The sequence below is a fragment of the Microtus pennsylvanicus genome, chromosome 4 (genome assembly GCF_037038515.1).
Source record: "Microtus pennsylvanicus isolate mMicPen1 chromosome 4, mMicPen1.hap1, whole genome shotgun sequence".
NCBI classification, from domain to species: Eukaryota; Metazoa; Chordata; class Mammalia; order Rodentia; family Cricetidae; genus Microtus; species Microtus pennsylvanicus.
In genome coordinates, this window is record NC_134582.1 from 90,221,455 (window position 1) to 90,242,359 (window position 20,905).

The following is a 20,905-nucleotide window of genomic DNA, read 5'->3' on the forward strand; positions in this document are numbered from 1 at the left end:
TAGGCTTAAGATTCAAATAAGGCCAGCTGAGGCCTGCAATGTGGGCAGGTCCTCTAAGCCAAAAGGAGGTAGGTCGAAGTGAAGACGCTTGGGGGCACAGCCAGGTCCCAGGAGGTTCTTGACTGGATTTAGGGAATAGTTCCCTTTAAAGTTGTTTTGTGAGGGGAAAAGAGGAGCTCTTGAGTTCAGTAGATTTAAAGTTTTACTGGGGTTAGAGTACAACTGTCCTGGCTTCTCAGGGCTGTCTGCGACCATGGCCCTGCAAAAAGAGACAAAAAAAAAAGAGGAAAGTTTCAAATCAGTTTTTTAAAGGCACACCTGGTATTTATTATAACCAGGCATGATGACACACACCTTAAATCCCAGCTCTCGGGAGACAGAGGCAGGCAGATCTGAGTTCAAGTCCCGGCTTGTCTACATAACAAGTTCCAGGCTATCTGGGGCTACATAATAAGAGCTTGTCCCAACTGGAAACAAGCAAATCTCATTAAAAATCAATCATGATGACACACAGCCAAGCATTTCAGAGGACAGAGCAGAAGGTTCTTGAGTGTGAAGCCACTCTAGACCATTCTATAAGACTTTCAAAAAGCCAAAAAAAATCAAAACAGATGAAACTAAAAGCACAGGCTACTTCTAAGTTGAATTGACAGTTTCCTTTCTTATTGGACAAAAATATACATAAAACATATTTGAGTCATTTTCAGTGTGTGGCTCAGTGACATCAAATGTATCTGTAAGATCATATACCATCAATGCTGACTTTTTCCAGAATGATTTCAAAACTCTACAAGAAAACTGCACAGTCAGCTATTCCCCATTATCTGGCTGCCTTCTAGTCCCTAGCCAGGACCCATCTGCTTTCTCTTATCTGTTTGTGCTGGACACTTTATTGCCGTGGGCTCGTATTAGGTATAAGTTGTTTCCTGTCTTAATTCACAGAGCACCATGTTCAAGGTCACTGGTATTTCAGAATGTCATCTGTGTTTCACTCCAGTACACATCATCAAGACCCTGTTTTCTTTATGTGTGCAGCAGTCAGGGAATATTCGGGTTAGTTTGATGTGTGAACACTCTTATGAGCACTTGTGTGCACCTTTTTAAAAAAATTATTGATTTTACGTATGTTTTGCCTACATCTATTTCTACGTATCACAAGTGTGCCTGGCATTCTTGAAGGTCAAAAGAGGGCATCTGATATCCTGGCACTGGAGCAATGGACAGATGTGAGCCACATGTTGGTGCAGAAACTCAAACCCAAGTCCTCTGGGAGAGCAGCCGCTGTTCTTAACCACTGAGCTATATTTCTGTGCAAGCTCACACTTGGTTTCCTGTCTTCAATTCTTTGGCCATCCCTAGGAGTGGGATTGCCTAGTCGTAGGATAATTCTATGTTTAGCATAAATAAGGGGTCACATTTTCTTCCACAGAGGCTGGTGCAGTCTCAGTATTGGTGTATGTAGGTACCAGCTTTGAAACACACACACACACACACACACACACACACACACACACACACTCATCTGCATTGTTGCCATCACCACCATCACCCCAGCGGAGAAGAGCTGTTTCCTCACCCCTTTGGTGTGCATTTCCTTGAGAACTATGGGTTCTGAGTACCTATGCTATGCGACAGCTGGCTATCGCGATGTTTTCTTTGCAGAAACGACTTTTCAAGTTCTTTGCTTATTTTGCTTTTGTGCTGCTGAGTTGCAGGTATTTATGAATTTTGAGTACTCGTACTCGGCCTTTATCAGAACACAACTTACAAATACCCTTTATTTCTGTGGTTTGTCTATTGATTATAGTCAGATACATGGGATTTTTTTTTAAAGAAAACCAAGATTCATTCATTCATTTTTATTTATTTATTTGTGTAGATCAATGCTTTGCCTCTACTGCCCATTTGTCTGGCATTCAGGGAGGCCAGAAAAGGATGCTGTACGCCCTGGGGTCCCACCCTGTGGGAATAGGGATCTGAACTCTGCAAGAACAGAAAATGTGCTTAATTGCTGAGCTGTCTCTCCAGCACCCACATTCTTTTTGAGGGGCAGTGGTGGTTAGAGACAGGGTTCCTCTGTGTAACAGCTTTGGTTGTCCTGGAACTCACTCTGTAGGGCCAGACTGGCTTCGAACTCACAGAGATCCGCCTGCCTCTGCCTCCTGAGTGCTGGGGTTAAAGGCATGCGCCATCACCTCCCAGCAAAGCATTTTTTGTTTTTAAAAGGGTAGATGATGAGCAAAGCTCTCAGATGCTGCCGAAATGAGAGGTCTCCTCCCATCAGTTACTTCTCTCCTGGTCTCTCCTAAGCAGCCCACATCCAACTTTTCTCTAATAACTACGAACCACAAACATGGTGTGAAGATTCTCATCTAAGACCCAGATGTCCTCTGTGTGTTTTCTCCTATCTGTGTGGGTGCCCTGCCTCATAAGTGATAGTACTTCTGTTTTCCAGGTGGTGAAACGGAGGATCAAATACTTCAGTGAATGCCCTGAGGTCTTGCTGCTCATAGCAAGGATGCAAACCCAAGTCTATCCAGCCTGACAGCTCGACCAGCCCATCCACGGTTTGTAAGCTGCTATTCTGGGGCGCCACAGTGCCTCCATGTGCCCGTGAAGCCTTTCTGCTCACAAGGAGGAGGGTCAGAAGAGGGTTCAGGTCTCCGGAGCCATCATACACCCCAACCACGGCAGCTTTGCTTTGATTTCTTTCATAATTTAGGACTCTGGAATCAGATTTTGGTTGAGAGAAAAGAAAGGAGGAGGATGGCGCTTTTAAAAGGGTTTGGAAAATCACCGTGAACTCCCGCCGCTTTGGAGAACAAATCCCAAAGCCCTTGTCACTTCCTGTGACACAGAGGTTTCAATAAAGGACACCCAGTTCTAAGCTGAGAGACTGAAAGGTAGCATTTGTTTGGGCACGCCTACACCTACACATGTGCACGCACGTATCCATACACTCCCACATCTATCTTTATCCCCCGATTCATGCCCGTTGCTGGCCCAGGACAATGCCAGCCGTAGAAGGAGTTGCCTCTAAACTCCCACTCACTAGGGGAAAAAAAAGTAGTGGCCTCACCCACACTTCCCGGCAGTCCCAGTTGCCACCATCATCAGTCAGGTATGCTGCCTGCTCACCTGTGAAAGGCTTCTCAGCAGCCAAGCCATTCTCCAAACCAAAGCTTCCCATCTCTTTCTTTGCCTTTCCATTAGCAAAATGAGTTACCACCAGCCCCTCCGGAGGGCCTTAGCTTTTCATCATCTCTAGTGATGAGGCTGAAATCCAGGAAGAGCCATCCGGAGGAATCCTGACAAGGTGAAGCCAAGTCCCAAGAGAAATAGCTCGCAGGTGAGTGTCCCTCCTTCCTGCCTGGCTGCTGGCCAGGACAGAGAAGGCTGAGAGAAATCAGGGGAGGGGCCAATGGACCACCCACTCCTACAGGGCAGTTTTTATCTTCCAGATAGAGAGCTCATCTTGGTAGGGCAGGAAATTCCCCCTGGCCACTGCAAATCAGGTTGGATCTCTGCGTTTTTCGTTGGTGGAAGATTCAGGTAGCTAAGGTGAGTTTTGTGTATGAGGTTCAACAGCCCATGCAGATGAACCGTCGCTGGGAGGGGGAGACTTTGAAGTGGATGGGGAGAGAGGTCGATTTTGTGTAGCTTCCTAGGGCTATATCTTGATTTTTCTAAACATTTTCTATGTGCCAATAAATCACTACCAGATGTCTGCTCAAATATAGTTCACGTGTGAGATTCTGTGACAAGGTTCAATGCTATTAACTATTTTGGGAATGATGGGAAGAGGTATTGGAGAGTGTCCCTGCCCACTAGATAAGTTAGATCCAGGGCAGAATATCTTTTCATCTCTATCCCTATCTTCAACTAAACAGTGCATAAGGAAACTTGTTTGCTTGTTACCCCCAAAGATTCCCCAACTGGCTATGGGCATCTAGCAACAATTCTCTAGTTAGATAGTGATTTCTGGTTCCTTTAAGAAAGAGCCAGGGCAGACAGGGACTCACAACCTACAGATAAAAACTGCAGAGTCACAGGTGGCAGGAGGCTGTTCTCAAAAGCGTCTCCAGTGACTTGCCTGGGCACCGCTCCTTCTGTAATTCTGCCTAAACTTTTTCCAACTCCCAGTTATAGTACCTCATTAGCCAACTAACCTTCGACTCGTGGGACTGAGAAGGACGCTGGAAAAACATACCTTGTATGACAGGCTCAGCTGCAGAGTGACCAACCACTCTGGAAGACCTAACCCATACTGATCAAAATACCTAGGTGTGTCTCGCTGCCTCCAGCCACCATACACACCCACACTAGCTGTGCTCGACCCGCCCACCCAGAGTGGCAACTCCAGTCCCCAGACACACCTTTTACCATCTTTCTTCTGTGCAAAGCTTAGAGATGCAAGTGGTAATGTATTCCCTTCTTTGCAAGGGGAAAAGTCTTAGAGTAACACGAATAGACCTTTAGGGCAAACAAGGCTGCCTGATTTCCAAGATCTCAGATCCTCTGACATGCTACAGGGCTTAGTCTTTCAGTGGCACATGATCCATCTGGGAGCATGGGGGAGAGTGGAGAAGGCTGCACAGCCCCTACACACACACACACACACACACACACACACACACACACAAACACACACACACACACACACACACACACACACACTCAAACTGATGGGAAAGTGCTATTGACTCTATCATGACAGACATGCATGATGTCTATCTGCTACACCTGTAACAGTTCTTTGGGTTCTCCAGGGATGAAATTAGCTGGTAGACCACCTGCAGAGCACAACAGGGAGGGGGGATGTGTTTGCATGAGTACATGTTACCCCAGAATGAGTGAGGTAGCATGGGATAAGGAAGAGCAGCCAAGTGCAATAGCAAGAGACGCCGTGAAGACGTGATGACTGCCCTTGGTTTTAGTTTTTTTGTTTGTTTGGTTTTTGGTACATACATAGCAGATATCAGGGATGCTGGACAGGTGTTCTGGGGATGTGAGTTAGAATATCTCCAGAATTCTGTACCAGGTTTCAATGAAAAGGAAATAGAGATTTACACTTGAGGATATGCATTATTGAAATAAGGAGACAAGAAGTAATCTTTGTTCACATGAAATGAGCCTCCCAAAGTTCTGACCTTATTAGTGGAACCTCATAACAGAGACTATGGGCAGCAGGTGGAAAAGAAAGCGCACACAGTCGTACTGTGTTAGACACTGAGAATGCAGTCAGAACAGACATGCTCACTCTATTAGCTACAGCGTACAAATGAGTATGAACAAAGAGAAAGAGCTGACTAATTATACTTATTAAATTTGTAAAAGATCATTCCCCTCTTGATCATTTCTCAAAAAGAATAAAGATGATGGGTGTTTAAAAATTACACTAGGTTTTCATGAAGAAAATACACCTGAAATACTATATTATTTCTATTTCATACATACATACATACAGTTTCATCAGTACACTATCCAGGGTCCTACTTTCTGAAGACCTGTGTTCATGCTGGAATGTGGACAGAAAGAATGTCCTCATCTGCATCTGTAGACTAGTCTTGTTAATCTCAAGGAAACCTAGCTGTGGGAATCAACAGAGTTGTGGCATTTTGCAAGCTATAATTTCAACACAACAGCATTGTCTGTCCCAATAATTATCCAAGTTATCTGGAAAGGAATGAGCAAATCTCTGTGAAAATAAACAAAGTATTTAAAAAATGGCTTCTGGGAGATTCTCTCAGGAAACCCACACCTGGGCGTCATTCTACATGTCTCTTCTGGCCCCTTATGCTTAAAATCTATTTCAAAGCATCTTTATTAATCTCACATATATATGCACAGTATCGTAAAGAACATTCATAATATTCGCTGCAATGTTTGCCTTTGGGGAAGAAAGTTTTACTTTCTTTATTTAAAATATATGTTGGAGTTTTGCCATGGGTGTCGGATCCCCTGGAACTGGAGTTACAGACAGTTGTGAGTTGCCATGTGGTCCTGGGAACGAACCCAGGTCCTCTGGAAGCAACCAGTGCTCTTATCCTCTGAGCTGTCTCTCCAGCCCCAGGAGGTAAGTTTTAATGCTGAGGTGATAAATTAGAAGGAGAGTTTCGTTTTAATGTAAACCCCCTTTGCATATTTTTAGAAACAGCATTTCTTGGGTCCATACCCAAGGAAGAAATATTAATTCTTTACTGTTTGTTTGTTTGTTTCAAAACAAAGGCCCCTCTGTAGTCCTGGATGACTGGGACTTGTTATTCAGTCTGCCTGGGTGTATTTAAGATCTGGAGAGTAGGTTCAGCTGTGCGGAGTCTATTGCTAAGCCTTAAAAGCTTTAAAAAAAAAATAAGTTAACCAAGCTCCTGTTCACCTTAAATACTTTCCTTGAAGCAATGAGCACATTTGGATACCATATAGTGTTTGTGCTCTTGGTCGGGAGCTTCAGTAATGAGATGTGTCTTGGGATCCAGATTCACACTTGACCTAAGTCTCATTAGCCGTGAGCCAAAATTTCCAACTGAAACAATTCCGGTTACACACTCCCCCCCCCCCCCCCCGCACTCCCTCCCTTCTTCCCTCTCTTTGTCTTTTTAGTGTTTTGAGGCAGGGTTTTTTCTCTATGTCCCTGGCTGTTGTGAAACTCACTTTATAGACCAGGCTGGCCTCAAACTAAGAGATCCACAGGCCTCAGCCTCCTGAGTGCTGGGATTTAAGGTGTGCACCACAGACACTGGGATCAATGGACGTGTTTCTTTATGGAAAAGGCAACAATAGCACAGTTGTACAAATTCAGAAATACTTCTTTGTAGGTATAAGACTTAAATGATAATTTCCAAAAGACTATTTAGTTTATTGAGGATAGGCATACTCAAAGCAAGTTTCTTTGAGACAGAAAAGGAAAATTAATCGTCATTGTTTGGTTTCATGGAAACATGAATCTACACTAGGCACCGATTACCTCACTCATCAGCTCTGGGACCAAGTTCATGCTCTGTGAAGTTTCGTGTTGTGAAGGTTGGGTTGTTTTATCCAGTGCCAAGCTTGTATTAGTGGTCAGCTGATTTTACTTCTCCCACAATGCTGGGTATATGAGAACAGCCTCCATGGGGTGAAGGCAAGGTCTCCAGGCAAAGGCTGATTCTCCACCCTTCCTCAGATAAATTAAGGCAGAGTATTTGGGCATGGGGTTGGGGATCCTATTTTAAGATGAAATTCCCATGTACTTCTTATGCGCAATTTGATGAATTTTGCTAACCACTGTCAAAAACAGAGGGGAATTTGTTAAGACCAAAAAATAAACTCATCACACATGGTGAGGCATGCCTGTAATCATAGCATGAAGGAGGCTGAGGCAAGAGAACCGGGTGGTTAATTTAAGGCCAATATGGAGCTGGAAGTCAGCAGAGAGACTGTTCCTTGAAAAGAAAACAAGCCCAGGCCTGCGGCCTTGACTTTACACTTGTGATCAAGTCAGTGATTGTGACTCTGGTCCCCAGGACTCCCCTCCAGTGACCAGAAATGCAAACTGATTACATGGGAACCACACAATACAAGCGATAAATTCCTAGCAATAAGGGATTTTTTTTTTAACAAAATGTTATCAATTTCTCCTCAGTGTCTCAAAGAGGCCTGAGACATCACTACTTATAGGGCCACTGGGATTCAGGTGACAAATATTGTTTGCAACTAGAAATGCTGTACAAGGTGACATAGTTTTGAGCGCACTGGTATCGTGTTCAGAAAGTTTCTGGTCTCAGATTTTCACGTTAGAAGTGCCTCGCCAGTGAGGTCTATGCAACGTCCCTAAATTGGAATGAATCCAAAACACTTCTGATTCAAAGCATTTCAGAAGAGATAACAAAGTGACATGGACCACTTTCAAAGCAGTGGGTTCTCCGAAATAAGGAAAGAATGGCTTATTAAAATATGGATCGGCCATAGTTATCAATCAATATACATATACGAGGAGCAGAACGCATCTCATGTTTGTAGTGCTAGGACACAAAATCGCGAGAGTTTGGAAAAGAGAGTTCTGTTCCTTCCTCTAGGAGCCTGATAGTTGGGATCAGTTAAAGCAACAAGACACAAACTGCAATGTTACCAGTACATAGTCACATGTGACCCCTCTTAAGACTGATTTGTGGTTTAATTGAAGAAAATACCGAAAGGGCTCCATTTCCAGTGAGAGGGTTCAGGCTCTCATTGAAAGGTTAGGTGGGCTGTTGGAAAGCGCAAGCAGGAAAATGAAATTCAATTTTTTAAAAAATAAAAAAAAAACTTGAATCAGAAATGGCCTAGAATCAGGAACACAAGGCGGTTATAACATTTTAATGAGGCAAGCCAATAGCCTCTTACTCTCTGATGAGCTGAAAAAATATATTCAAGTTAGTCACTGTCGAGTTCTGCACATGGTTGACTGGCGAGTGTGTTTTGTTTGTATTTTTTGCTGAGTTTTACAGACTGCATCAGTTCTAAGAGTCACGTTTCCTTTGCCTTTTGCTTGCACCAGACACATCAGGGCCACGGCCGTCTCTGCACCCTCTCCCTTCTATTCTACCCCACACCCCATCTCACTCACATCTACCTCTACTTTCACAGGTGCCAAACGTCTCTAAAAGTGGGATGATGCTCATGTGACTTTGGCATTGCTATGGCATAACAAACTTGAAGAAAGATCTAATTTTATCTAGCAGTTTTATGAGAGTTCAGCCTGTGGCTGCTGGTTCCACATAATCTAGCATCATGATGGTAGAATCACGCAGCGGGGCAGGCTCCTCATTTCTAAGCAGAAAGGCAGCAGACAGAAGAAAACATAGAGAGGACAGCGGTGTAGGATGTAGGTCCCAAAAAGAAGCCCCCAGCATCCTGCTTTCTAGAGCATCTAGAGGCCCTGCCCTACCTATCTTTTGCCACCTCCCAATAATATCTTGTGAGTTTATCAGGGGATTAATCTGCTTACTCAATCAGAGCCTCAAGTTCTAATCTTTCCTAGAGAAATAGTCACAGAAGGTCTAGGGATGTGTTTCACTAATGTCCTGGGCATTTCTTCATCTAACAAGTTGACAAATAAGATCGGGTCCCACAGTTCACCCAATGGGCCTAACTTGCCTGACATGGCTTCAGATGTGCCAAGTCCTAGGTAAAGTAGGATTGCCCAGTCACCCTAGTGTGGTACTAGCCAACAAGACCAGGCACAAGGAATATTTAAATAAAAACACAATAAAAATTTTACATTCTCTGTGGCACTGGTCACACTTCAGGTACCCGGTGACAATTTGTAGCCAGTTGCTATGCCACTGGTCAGTGCGAAAACAGAAAACCGTCCTCATTGCAGAAAGTTCCGTGGAGTGGTGCTGAGCTTGGAGGTTGTTCCTTGCAGTTCTGTACGACTAGCATCCTTTAAAGCAGCGCACTAATCAGGGATAGGGCCTTCTCGTATGATGAGGATAGTGTCTCCGTGAGCACACAGGGCCTGCTGTACCAGGAGACCTGCAGTGAAGGGTTTTTCAGCGTTTCTAACAGGCTTTTGTCTCTGTGCCCTCAATTTGCTTAGCTCGCAGGAATGCATGAACACCTGCTGGCACACAGTGGAAGTAGGGGCATGACATAACAAATATTTAATGTACTAGCAAAACACATCACTTGACCCTTTTTAAATCTGTCCACTAAGCACAGTCATGTTCATTGTCTTCTGTTTATCCTATCTCCTTTGATGTGCTGCACTGCAGGGCTGATGGCCGATGTGGCTCACAGCTGAGGGAGGGCCGCCATGAGGGAAACTGCCGTTTGCAAATGGGTAACTTGTAACTCCATTGCAACCCTACCCCAAGCATCAGTTGGGTGACAGCTATGTCGTGGTCACAAGTCAGAGGGGCCGGACCTCTTCCAGAGGGCAAAGGCAAATTAGAATCAGAAGCAGAGACACAAACTGCCTGGGTGTTTGAAGATCCGCTTCTGAAGGACCTTGGTGTGAGCGCGGGGGTTTGTTCACTTCAAAAAATGCTATTGACTATAATGAAACCTGGCGTTTATTGGGAGCTTCCCAAAGGGCGGGCTCCGATCTGCACGCTTTCCATGGGCAAGTGTGAGGCAATACTATGGGGATCTGAATGCTAAAAGGAGCCTTTAAGGAAAAGGTGACTTTCCATTTCCAAATATTTCTAATAAAACTATCATGTAAGCAAAGCTAAACTCTCTCAAGTTATTTGTAGAGAACTTATAATAATGTAGATGGTGGATTTTATTTTACTTTTTAGAATGATCATTTCATTTGGGGAAATTTTAGGATTTTGAAAAAAATGCAACCATAGTATATAAAGTTCCAATGGTCTAATGGCGCTCTGGTTCGAGATAAACATTGACTCAACTTCTGCCAATTATTCATCCTGGGAGCCTGGATCAGTTATTTAACTGCTCATGTGTGTACTCAGATGGATTTCTTCAACTGTCAAATGACACCATAATGTGTGCCTTCATGTCATAGGAAGGAAAGACACAAGCGACCGTATGAGAAGTGCTTAGTTCACCTGAACCACTGGTGTGCTTAATAAGCATCTCTTTTTATTTATATGAATGACACATTTACTTTAATAATCTTATGAAAATAATATATAATATTAAACGGACACTTTCTACTAATGCTTACTATAATTCCCTTTTCTTCCTTAATCCATTCTTTTCTTAGAAAAGAATAGAAGGAACTCTTGGGGTTCACATCAAGCCAAATGGATCCACCACTTTTTTTTTTTTTACCATTAATGTCCTTTTTCCTATTCAAAGAGACAGAGGGAAACTAGATTTGTTACACCCCTGTCTCTGTCATTCAGGTTGGTTTAGCAAAACATACTGTGAACCAAGTAGCTTATTTGGTCTACCAGAGACTTAATTCTGTACAGTCATGGGTGATGAGAAGCCCAAGGTTAAGCTGCCTGTCCAGTCCGTTATTTGTGAGGATGCTGACCCTGACCACATCCCCACATGGTGGGGAGAGAGGGAAAGGCTTTCTATGGTCTCTTCTTATAAGAGCATTGATCCTATCAGGAGAGCTCCCCAAAGACCTCATCTCCAAGTAGCATCTCGCTGGTCAGTGGAGTTCCAACATAAGTATTTGGAAACAGAGGGCACAGAGTCCAAGGCACTCATGCAGGGTGGGAAGCTGGAATGCTCTGTGTTGGAGGGAGAGGGCCCGCTTGTTCATCTTGGCCACCCGGCTAGCTTAGCCCTTGAAATAATCACACAGAAACCATATTAATTAAAACACTGCTTGGCCCATTAGCTCTAGCATCTTGTTGACTAACTCTCACATCTTGATTTAACCCATTTCTATCAATATGTATATCACCATGAGGTTGTGGCCCACCAGAAAAGTTTCAGCTCATCTACTTTCAGCCACAGATCCATGGCATCTCTCTAACTCTGCTTTCTTCCTCCCAGCATTCAGTTCTGTCTTCTCCACCTACCTAAGTTCTGCCCTATCAGGGGCCCAAAGCAGTTTCATTATTCATTAGCCAATACAAGCAACACATAAAAAGAAGGACCTCCTACACCAGCTCTGGTCTGGTCTGTCCAGGGACTCACTGGCAAGGGAAGAAGGATTATGTAGCATTGTTGTAGGAGCTCAAAGCATAGGAACGGTGACTTTCTCTTTGGTGGAGCTACTGAATGACCCACCATCCAGCTTCCTATTGGCTACTTCTGAGCTACAGAAAAGGGTGGTGTGGTAGAGAAACTAGAGCATCACAGTACCCATTTTCCTTATGTTTCTCAGTTTATCAAAGTCATGTAGACCATTTCCATCTCCAAACAGAAAACAACAACAACAACATGAACAAAAGCAAGTTTCCCAATCTATTGTGGGGTCTATTTAATGTATATTTCCTTCATCATTGGTTTAACGTCATGCCTACCACCTGATTTCTTAAGAGCAAAGGTTAAGAGAAAAAGAGGTGCCTAGGAAGAAAGTAGAACATAAGAGCACAGTGTGGTTTCCTCAAAGAAAGAAAAGTCTATTAACAATCATATTTGGGCTACATATTCAAAATTGGTATTTTGAGTCCTAAGAATTTGAAAGGTTGTTGAATACATTTTAATTTTTCACATTTATTTCTGTTCTCCTGAAAATCCTTTTGATTATAATTTGACCTCTTTTTTTTTTTACCTAAAACAGAGATGTCAACATCACACTGTTTGCTGTACTTTGTACCCTACCTTTTATGACCCTAACTCACTAGCATGCTCTAAGACTTAATGATAATTTACCAACTTCAGACTTCAGGCCAATTTCGGTTGCCCTTTTCAGTTCCTGAGAAATACTGCAAGGACTAGTGGGAAATTCTGGATCATCATGGTCTTAACGGAAAGCCCCAGATTAAGAATAAAGGTTTTCCTTACTTTTGAAAGCTATTGTTGGCCTTAAGACAACTGAGAAATATTCTTGGAAATGGTTTCCTCCAAATATTTTCTGGAAGGAATTTAGAATGTTAACAGTGGGGAGTCTCATGACAGAACTTTTACCATGCTTTTTGACAGAAAATGTATCTCCAGAATGTTCCTGTAGATGCACCTCCCAAGGCCATACACATCTTGCAGGCCATATAGATGATTCCTTCAGGTGGCAGTTGCAAGGGCTACCATTCCAGATGATCTTCCTATCATAAAACTAGCATATGTTAAACACTTACAGCCCTGGGAGCTGTGTCCAGAACCCATGTGAATTGTCTCATGTAATGAGCCCAGCAAAGCTGTGAAGGGAGTTATAGTTCTACCTTCATTTCACAGTTAAGGGAACAGATACGAAGTTTTGCTGCCGCATACAAGGCCACACAAGTAGGAAGAATCGAACCCATTATCTGAAGTCAGAAACTTGACTTTGGAGTACACACTGTTGACCAGTTGGGGAAATGTTTTTCTCTTTGAAACCCACACTTTTTCAGAAGCCAACATGCTAACTGATTAGTGTGGCCCAGCTGCCTGGAAACTTTTCCTTGGTTCCTCTCTCACCCTTAGAATCCTGGTGGCAATATCCCTGGTTGGAAACAGAACTTTGAGCAGCAGCCAGACAGGGACCAAGAGTTAGAGTTTACTGATTAGTTCTTTGGCTACTGGACCCAGGGTGCTCTCTCTTAGCTCCCAATCAATATCTACTTTGAAAAGACAGCCAGGCTGATGAAAACATGGATGCTCATACTGACTCCAACAAAAATCCAGAAAAGTATATAAAATCTACTTCCTGCTAAGGCTGCGGTGGCAAGAGCATCTTTGGCAACAGAGCCCTAAGACATTGTCACTGTGCACAGTGACACAGAGAAGAAATCAGCTCCCAATCAACCAAGTGTATATATAAAAAAAAATGGCCTCTGTGGAAAACAACTCTGACGTCATGGATTTAAGTGTTATATACATTCAGTTTGCACATTTTCCATATCCTTTGTGTCGTGACTTCCTCTGAATCTTAAGAAATGGAAAGAGAAGAAGGAAAGGCAGAAGATCATGGCAGAGATTTTAACATCTTTCAAGAAAAAAAAATGCAAGGGCTGGGCCAGAGTTGCAGGACAGATGTGGCTCTGGACATCTAAGAACTAACTATGATTCTGTCCAAGGAATTCTTGTCTGTGAGACATTTTCATTGCCAAGGAGCCAAATTTCAAAGAAGCCTGATTTTGTTAGAAGTAAGGAGAACTGGATTTGATTTCATCTAACTTATTTTGGGCACCTAGGAAACAAATGGAAATCACTCTTAGTACCCTCAGACTGGGAGCATTATATTTTAGAGAAATCCTGAGTGACCAGAGATGCATCTGAGTCCATCAGAAAGCATGATAGGGAAATAAAAAAATTAAAGTGTATTGCAACAGACATGGGAGAAGGGCAGAAAATTGCCAAAGAGTGCTGACAACTTCAACTTCAGCTACTTTGTGAGCAAGTTCTCTACCTGGTTTCCATTTCATTTTTGTGTTGTTAGAGAAAAGCATTTTTATTTACAGTTCAGAGGACAATTAACCAAAGCAACTCTTTTTGACCAAATGCATGGAAAGTTTTAAAGAGAAGGGGCTTTATAAAAGCAGGCACCGTCTTTGTAAAAGCAGGCACTGTTCCTTATTTTTGTGAAAAAGCACTGTTTTTAGGCAGGCAAGCAAAACCTTTCACAAGGCCACGTGATCATCTCTTCAGCAGTCTAGAAAAAGAAGGAAACTAACAGGCCAAAAAACGATGTATCCGATGGTGATCTTTGGTGATGCACCTTAAACTAACCATAGGAGTATATGTGATTCTAGAAGGGTATCACTTTGAAATTTGATAGTTGTAATTCCTTAATAAAACTCTATAGACAAGAAGAATATAATGAACTCCATATATAGTCATGTCCAGATAGTCAAATGGAAACACTATAAATAAATTAAGATGGAATCTTAAAATGTATTCAAGTAACATAGAAAGTTACAGAAGCAGGATCAGAGGAATAAGACATAGCAGAAACAGACTTCAAACAAAGAACGAAATGGTAGACAATTAACAGGTAGCAGCTACCTTAAAACACAAATGGTATACATACCACAATTACAAAGAATGTATTGGCACAATGTTCAAAAAGCAAATGCACACTTGTATTTCTGGCATTTAGGAGGCTGAGACAGGAGGATCATGAGTTGGAAACCAGTCTGGGCTACACAGTAATACTTTGTCTCCATAAACAAGCCAAAACATTGCCCAACCATGTACTATCTACAAGAAACTTACCTTAATTTCTACAAGTAGGCAGACTGACGGTACTAGGAATTAAAAACTATAATACATAGTATTAGAATCTTTTGCCACCATCCCTGAATTAATAATAGCTGTGTGATGTTGTCTCTCTGAGATTTAATTTTCTAATCTGAAAGACTAACTGATCTCAAATGTTTTTTTTTTTAACCTCATCTAAACTCTCAATGTGAGTCGATCTGATGCTTGTAAACAAGATGAGCTCATTGGACCTCCAGCTAAAAGTAGACTCCTGTCAGTGACCTTGCATCCTCTCAGGGACTCTAGGGGCAGTACGCATAGCACTGCAGTCCACCCAAGCACAGCTGGAGGGCAGCTGGGGGGGGGGGCTCATCTCAACTAGTGTCCCCAAAAGCAGCAGGCAGAGGAGGAGCTGAAGGAATGATTAGCTTTAAAATGGAGGAAAACCAAGAAACAAGTTCCTGTGTTTTTCAACACTGGCTTTGTTCGGAGGCTAGAAAACCCATGCCTGATCTTTCTAAACAGACTTCCAAAGGTTACCTGAAGTTACAGAGTTTTAAGAAGTGGGGCACTCATGTTGGCCCCCAAGAGAAACAAGTACTGTTAGTTGTGGTGAAAACACATCTCAGTGGGATAGCAAGCCATCCTAACTCCTTTCTTAGCAGTGGACAAGAGCTCTTGGGGTTGGGAAATCCTCCAGGAGATACTGGTCTCCCTGTTCTCTAACTTTAACTGTGTTAAAGAGAAAGAGATATTTCTCTTTCTCCCTCCCTCTCTGTCTCTCTCTGTCTCTTCTCCCTATCTCTGTCTCTGTCTCTGTCTCTCTCTCTCTCTCTCTTTCTCTCTCTCTCTCACACACACACACACACACACTTATTCTAGAATCATCCCCCTTTCAGAGAGGAACTACAGAAGAAGACAGGGTGAAACAGGTCCAGAGGCACTGGGGGTTTGGGAGAACATGTAGAACACCAGCAATGAGAGCATGTAGCTGGGAGCCCAGTGCCCCCTTTGGTGATTATCAATAGTACCATGATGCCTCAATTCACAGTGGATCCTTGTGAGCACCTGGAATCTGCCTACTGCCTACATAGGCTGGGGATACAGAGGTGTCAGACATCACTGGAAGAGTCAGAAGTTCATTGCCTGTCTCAGGATGCCCCATCTTCCTTGGGGAGGCTAATGTGAGACCAGTTACCCTGGGTGGGTGAAGTTAATCAGCTCTTGAGGTCCTGGATCAGCTTTCAAAAAAAACCACTCGACTTAAAACAGTCCTGTGAGCTGACTGGGTAGGAAGTTAACTGAGTATGTACCCAAGCTCCCCATCCTCCTTCCTCTTTCTGCCTTTTCACGGGCAACTGGCCTTAGATATGGTCCTGTATTTGTCAGGATGAATGGTTGCTCTTACCATGACCTGTAATTTACCTGTGGCCATGAATCCCGTGGAGAACGCTGGCTGGGTCAAGCTCCACCGCAGGGGCTCAGCATCCCATTGGCTGTACCACCCGAGTTCCTGAAGCAGCTCCCTCTTATACAGGTTGAATGATGAGACCCATGGAGTTTGGATAGGAAATGTTCTCGTGTGGCTGGCAGTGGGGTTACTTTAATCTTTTTCTTCTGTATAGTGACTGCGTTTCTGATGATTTCCTCAATACATTCAACCCTAGCTCAGTCTTCTGTATGTTTAAGATGACAGAATAATATGCAGGATAATTTAAACTCCATTACTATTTTATGCATATCCCCATTATAGCACTTATCACATCTTGCTGTAATTTTTTGTTTACATATCTGTCTCTTCCACTTGGCTTTGAGCTCCTCCAGGACTTAGGCTATGATTTGACTCATCTTAGACTCTGCCTCCTCCTCTGTACACAACAGCTTAGAGCTCTGAACATGGTAGGCTTTTAAATCAATGAGTCAGCTTTGGGAGACTCAACAATCAAATATGCCTGCTATGCATGTATACATTTATCCATAGATATTTTTACTGTAAATATTTGTTTTTGAGAAAAAAAGTAAAACATTTATACATTTATTGTATATAGCCTGAAGTTCTAAAGTGTGTGTATGTGTAAATGGTTAAATCAAGTCCATTAATAGAAGCATTACTTTTTATATAGATGCACATACCTTTTGTGGTAAGAATGCTTAAAATCTTTTGGCAATTTTCTTCTTAATGATTGAGTTTATTCTTTGGCAACTTGTATATGTACATAATGTATTCTATTTACTTTTCATTCCCACCCTCCCCTGTCTCCTTCCTACTGTGGTTACCAAGTCCCTCCTCCTTATGGGTCCTGTTCCTACATTCTTACCTTTTTGTTTTGATTTTAATCGGGACCATCTGTGTGGGCCATGTGTGGAACTATCCATCAGAGCAGGGATTCTCAAACTTCCTGACGCTGAGACCCTTCAATAGAGTTTTTCATTTTGCGGTGATCCCCAACCATTAGATTATTTTCATTGCTACTTCATAAGTGTAATTTTTCTACTGTTATGAATTGTAATGTAAATATCTGTGTTTTCCCACGGTCTTAGGTGACCCCTATGAAAGGGTAATTTGACCCCCAAAGTGTTAGAGGGCTGGGGTTGGCTCAAGTCTGGCTACTTCCTGCGGGCATGGGGCCATGTGGGAGAGGGGAGAGCTGGGAGTTGTTGTGCTCACCCTCAGTGAGAGGCGTGGCTAGGGCAGTATCTGGGTCGCTGTCATCCGGGAGTCCCCAGACAGCTGGTTTTTGAGGGAGATGAGAAGGTAGGTGGCAAGAAGAAAAAAAATGTTATTATTGGCCCTATGAAATGGGGCTAGCCATAGCATAGGTATGATAGCAGATAATACAATAGCAATATGATAGCAGATAATGTATGATAGTATGATAGCAACAGCAGATAAAACCAGATTTCAGTTGTCAGGTGTCCTTGCTCCAGAAGAATAGCACTTTGTGGGTTGATCTTGGCCCAGGCACATCTTGGTGTCATTGCAAAAGATTCAATGTCATGGATGAAGTAATAAGTTAACAGTACCTTAAGTTGCCAAATGCATTAGACAGATCTGGGAGGGATAAATGAGCAAAAATGAGACAGCATTTTAGCTACACAGGCAATCCCAAATCCTCTCCTTGGTCCTTGGAGAAGAATAGTCCTAGAAGCAGTGCTTGCCAGTCTGCCAAGCCCAAAGGCGAGGCCTGGGGGCAGAAGGTCTTCTGTCTTCTTGGAGGAGCTAAAGGGTGCTGCAGAAGCTGGCATGTCAGTGTTAGAGGCTCTTTTTGTTAAAATGCCATACCCTCAGATCTGTAAAGACATTTAAGAACGAAGTACTATTACCTGTTATTTAAACTGGGCATATAAGCTAAATTTAGGTGTGTATTTTATCCAATAAGTTATAGTTTACCAATGCTAGTAAATGTAAGAAGATTAAAAGGAATATTTTAATAAATCAAATAATCTTAAAATGAGCACACATGCACTCAGAAACATTTATAAAGTTACACAGACATACTGTGGCCACATTATTTTAACAGAGAGGCAAATAAAGCACTTTTGGAAACCTATGAAGGCAGGCTGCAAAAGTCAGAAAAGCATAGAGGTTATTCCATTAAGAACCAGACTAGCAGATGCTGCAAGAGGGACAGGGCAGAAACATTTTTTAAAATCCCAGAGTGAGAGAAACAGTAAACAGCTAGGAGGGCGGAAGGGGAGCAGAGTGATCCCCGAATAGCAGGCAGGGGCAGGGAAGCATAGCAAACAGCTGATGGGCGAGCGCCATTCTGAAGGGATCGGCAATGGCCTCCCTTGTCCTCACCAGTTGTGTTTAGCACCCCCCCCCCCAATCCAGAACTGGATGGGAGCCTTCACGAACGGCAGAGCCCCACAGGCTATGAAGAGGCAGAAGTGGGAGTGGGACAAACCATGAGTTCAGCGGAGAAGGAGAGACAGAAAGGGAGGGCAGGAGTAAGCATCTAGAAACCCGGGGTTACGAAGCCTTAGACAGCCCCAATTTAAAAGGATTGTTTTGTAAAAGGCCGCTCAAGAGCGTTTGAGTAATTGGCTTGGAATTGTAAGGGCCCACTTTAAAAGTCTATGCCCAATGAGACTCAGGTCTATTGTGATGCATCCACCAAACAGAGCCCGTGAGTGGAAATGGGGTGAATGAGAAGAGAGCAGGGGAACAACTCCCCACATCCAAGTGCCATCTCAGTAAAAGTCTGGCCTTTGCCATGGGTCAGACTCCCAGCACAGTCCATGGCCTCAACAAAAGACCAAAAAGCAAATGGGTCACCCCGGGGACCCTATCGGCCTAGAGCAAAAGAAGGGGAACTCAGCAAGTCCAAAGCCAAATCTGGTGGAGAGCATGGGGGATGGGTGTTTTCCAGCACGGCAGCACTGTGCATCTCGGTGGAACCTCCAATATGTTAGGAATATTTCCTAAGGGAGCCTTTCCGCTGACACAAAAAACTCCAATCAAAAATGCAAAAAATGCCCACGCTTAATCTTGGGTGGTCAGGAGCATGGCAGGGGAAGACAGAGGGAGAGCACTTGTAACACCCCAATTCACAAGTTCCTTTTTCTGGTACAAGCCTAAAATACCCCGTGGGAGTGGTCCTGACCCTCCTCCCCGGGGAGGGGTCAACACTTGGCAGGCTGGGAACTGGAGTCCATGTGCTTGGCAATTCCCAGGCCAGGGGCTGGGGTGACACTTCCAACTCAATATTACAATGATGGTTAGTTGTTGTTGGTGTACGCCTTTAGTCCTAACACTTAGGAGGCAGAAGCAGGTGGATCTTTGAGTTTGAGGCCAGCCTGGTCTACGAAGCAAGTTCCAGGACAGCCAGAGCTACACAGAGAAACCCTGTCTTAGAAACCCATGAGAAAGAGAGAGAGAGAGAGAGAGAGAGAGAGAGAGAGAGAGAGAGAGAGAGAGAGAAAGAGAGAGAGAGAGACAGACAGAGAGACAGACAGAGAGAGAGACAGACAGAGAGAGACAGAGAGAGAGACAGAGAGAGAGAGAGAGACAGACAGAGAGAGACAGAGAGAGAGATAGAGAGAGACAGAGAGAGAGATAGAGAGAGACAGAGAGAGAGAAGTAAACCTGGGAAGGGGGACACTGAAAGAGTTGTAGGTGGAGGGGCAAGAGTGAGGTGTAGTGCTCATATATGAAGTTCTGGGAAAAATTATTAAACAAACAAAAACAGAGAAAGGAACATCCACAACCTAGTCAATTCCTGGCAAAGGGTACTTGCTTGCTAGGTAGTTGTTCAATACCAATATGAATTTAAGTTAAAAACTCATACCCCTGTCTCCTAAGAGTGCAGATCTACAAGGGAAGTGCTTTGTGAATGTAGTTGTCTGTGCAGTGTTTAAAGCATGAAACCTGTGTGTATGTGTATCTTTATTATTTCTTCTTAAAAATTAATTCCTGCCAGCTTTTAAATAATAAATTTTAATTATTCCCTTTCTCCTCTATATAAAAGTCAGCCTCTAATTCTGGAAGAAAGGAAGAATGCAGGCATAGACCGAACTAGGCCTGTGTTAGTTCGAAATTGGTAGCTAAGAAGTGGTCACATTGATTGCTTGTTAAAGAATACCTGGGCATTAGTTACCAAAGCCCTTGCCCAGCATGCACAAGACCCTGGGTTTGATCCCTAACATTGAAAATAAGTTAGGTGTGGTGGCCGGTAATCCCAGCACTTGGGAAGTAGAGGTAGATGAATCAAAAATCCAGATGTTTAAGGTCAGCCTGGGAGATGGGTCAGTTGGTAAAGTGCTTACTGGAAAAATACAAGAACCCGAGATCAATCCCTAGAACCCAAATATAAATGTTAGGCATGGTTTTACATGCTTGGGACCCTAGAACTGGCATATGGACGTTAGGTGACCCAGGGCAAAGGCTCCCTGAGGTGCCTATTGATATATCTGATGCTGGCCACCTGGTCCTCCCAATATCCCTCAGTCCCTACCTGTTACAGAGTCCTACTGGCTGCCATATCCTTCCCCCTACCATCAGCTTCTCCAGCCCAGGGAGCAGACTGGAACCCTTCCCCCAGCAGCTCTTCCTTATATAACCTCAGCCATTTGACTACCAGTCCTCTTGGCCTCTTGGCCGCTTGGCAGCCTCTCGGCTTCTGATCTCCTGCCTCTTGGTGCCTGGCTGCCTCCTCTCTTCTCTGCCCTCTTCTCT

General features: G+C 43.5%; 1 protein-coding gene across 2 annotated transcripts in view; it reads left to right on the plus strand.

Annotated features, from left to right (window-relative positions):
• Positions 1-3,096: 3,096 nt before the first annotated feature.
• The window catches only part of Adtrp (androgen dependent TFPI regulating protein), a 79,546-nt gene continuing 61,737 nt past the window's right edge, over positions 3,097-20,905 (plus strand). The window contains exon 1 of one of the 2 annotated variants that reach the window (XM_075969826.1): positions 3,097-3,349. The gene's annotated coding sequence lies outside the window, so the exon portion shown is untranslated. Of the gene's footprint in view, positions 3,350-3,448; positions 3,562-20,905 lie in introns of those variants that run through there. The other variant, XM_075969828.1, reaches the window with a different exon arrangement.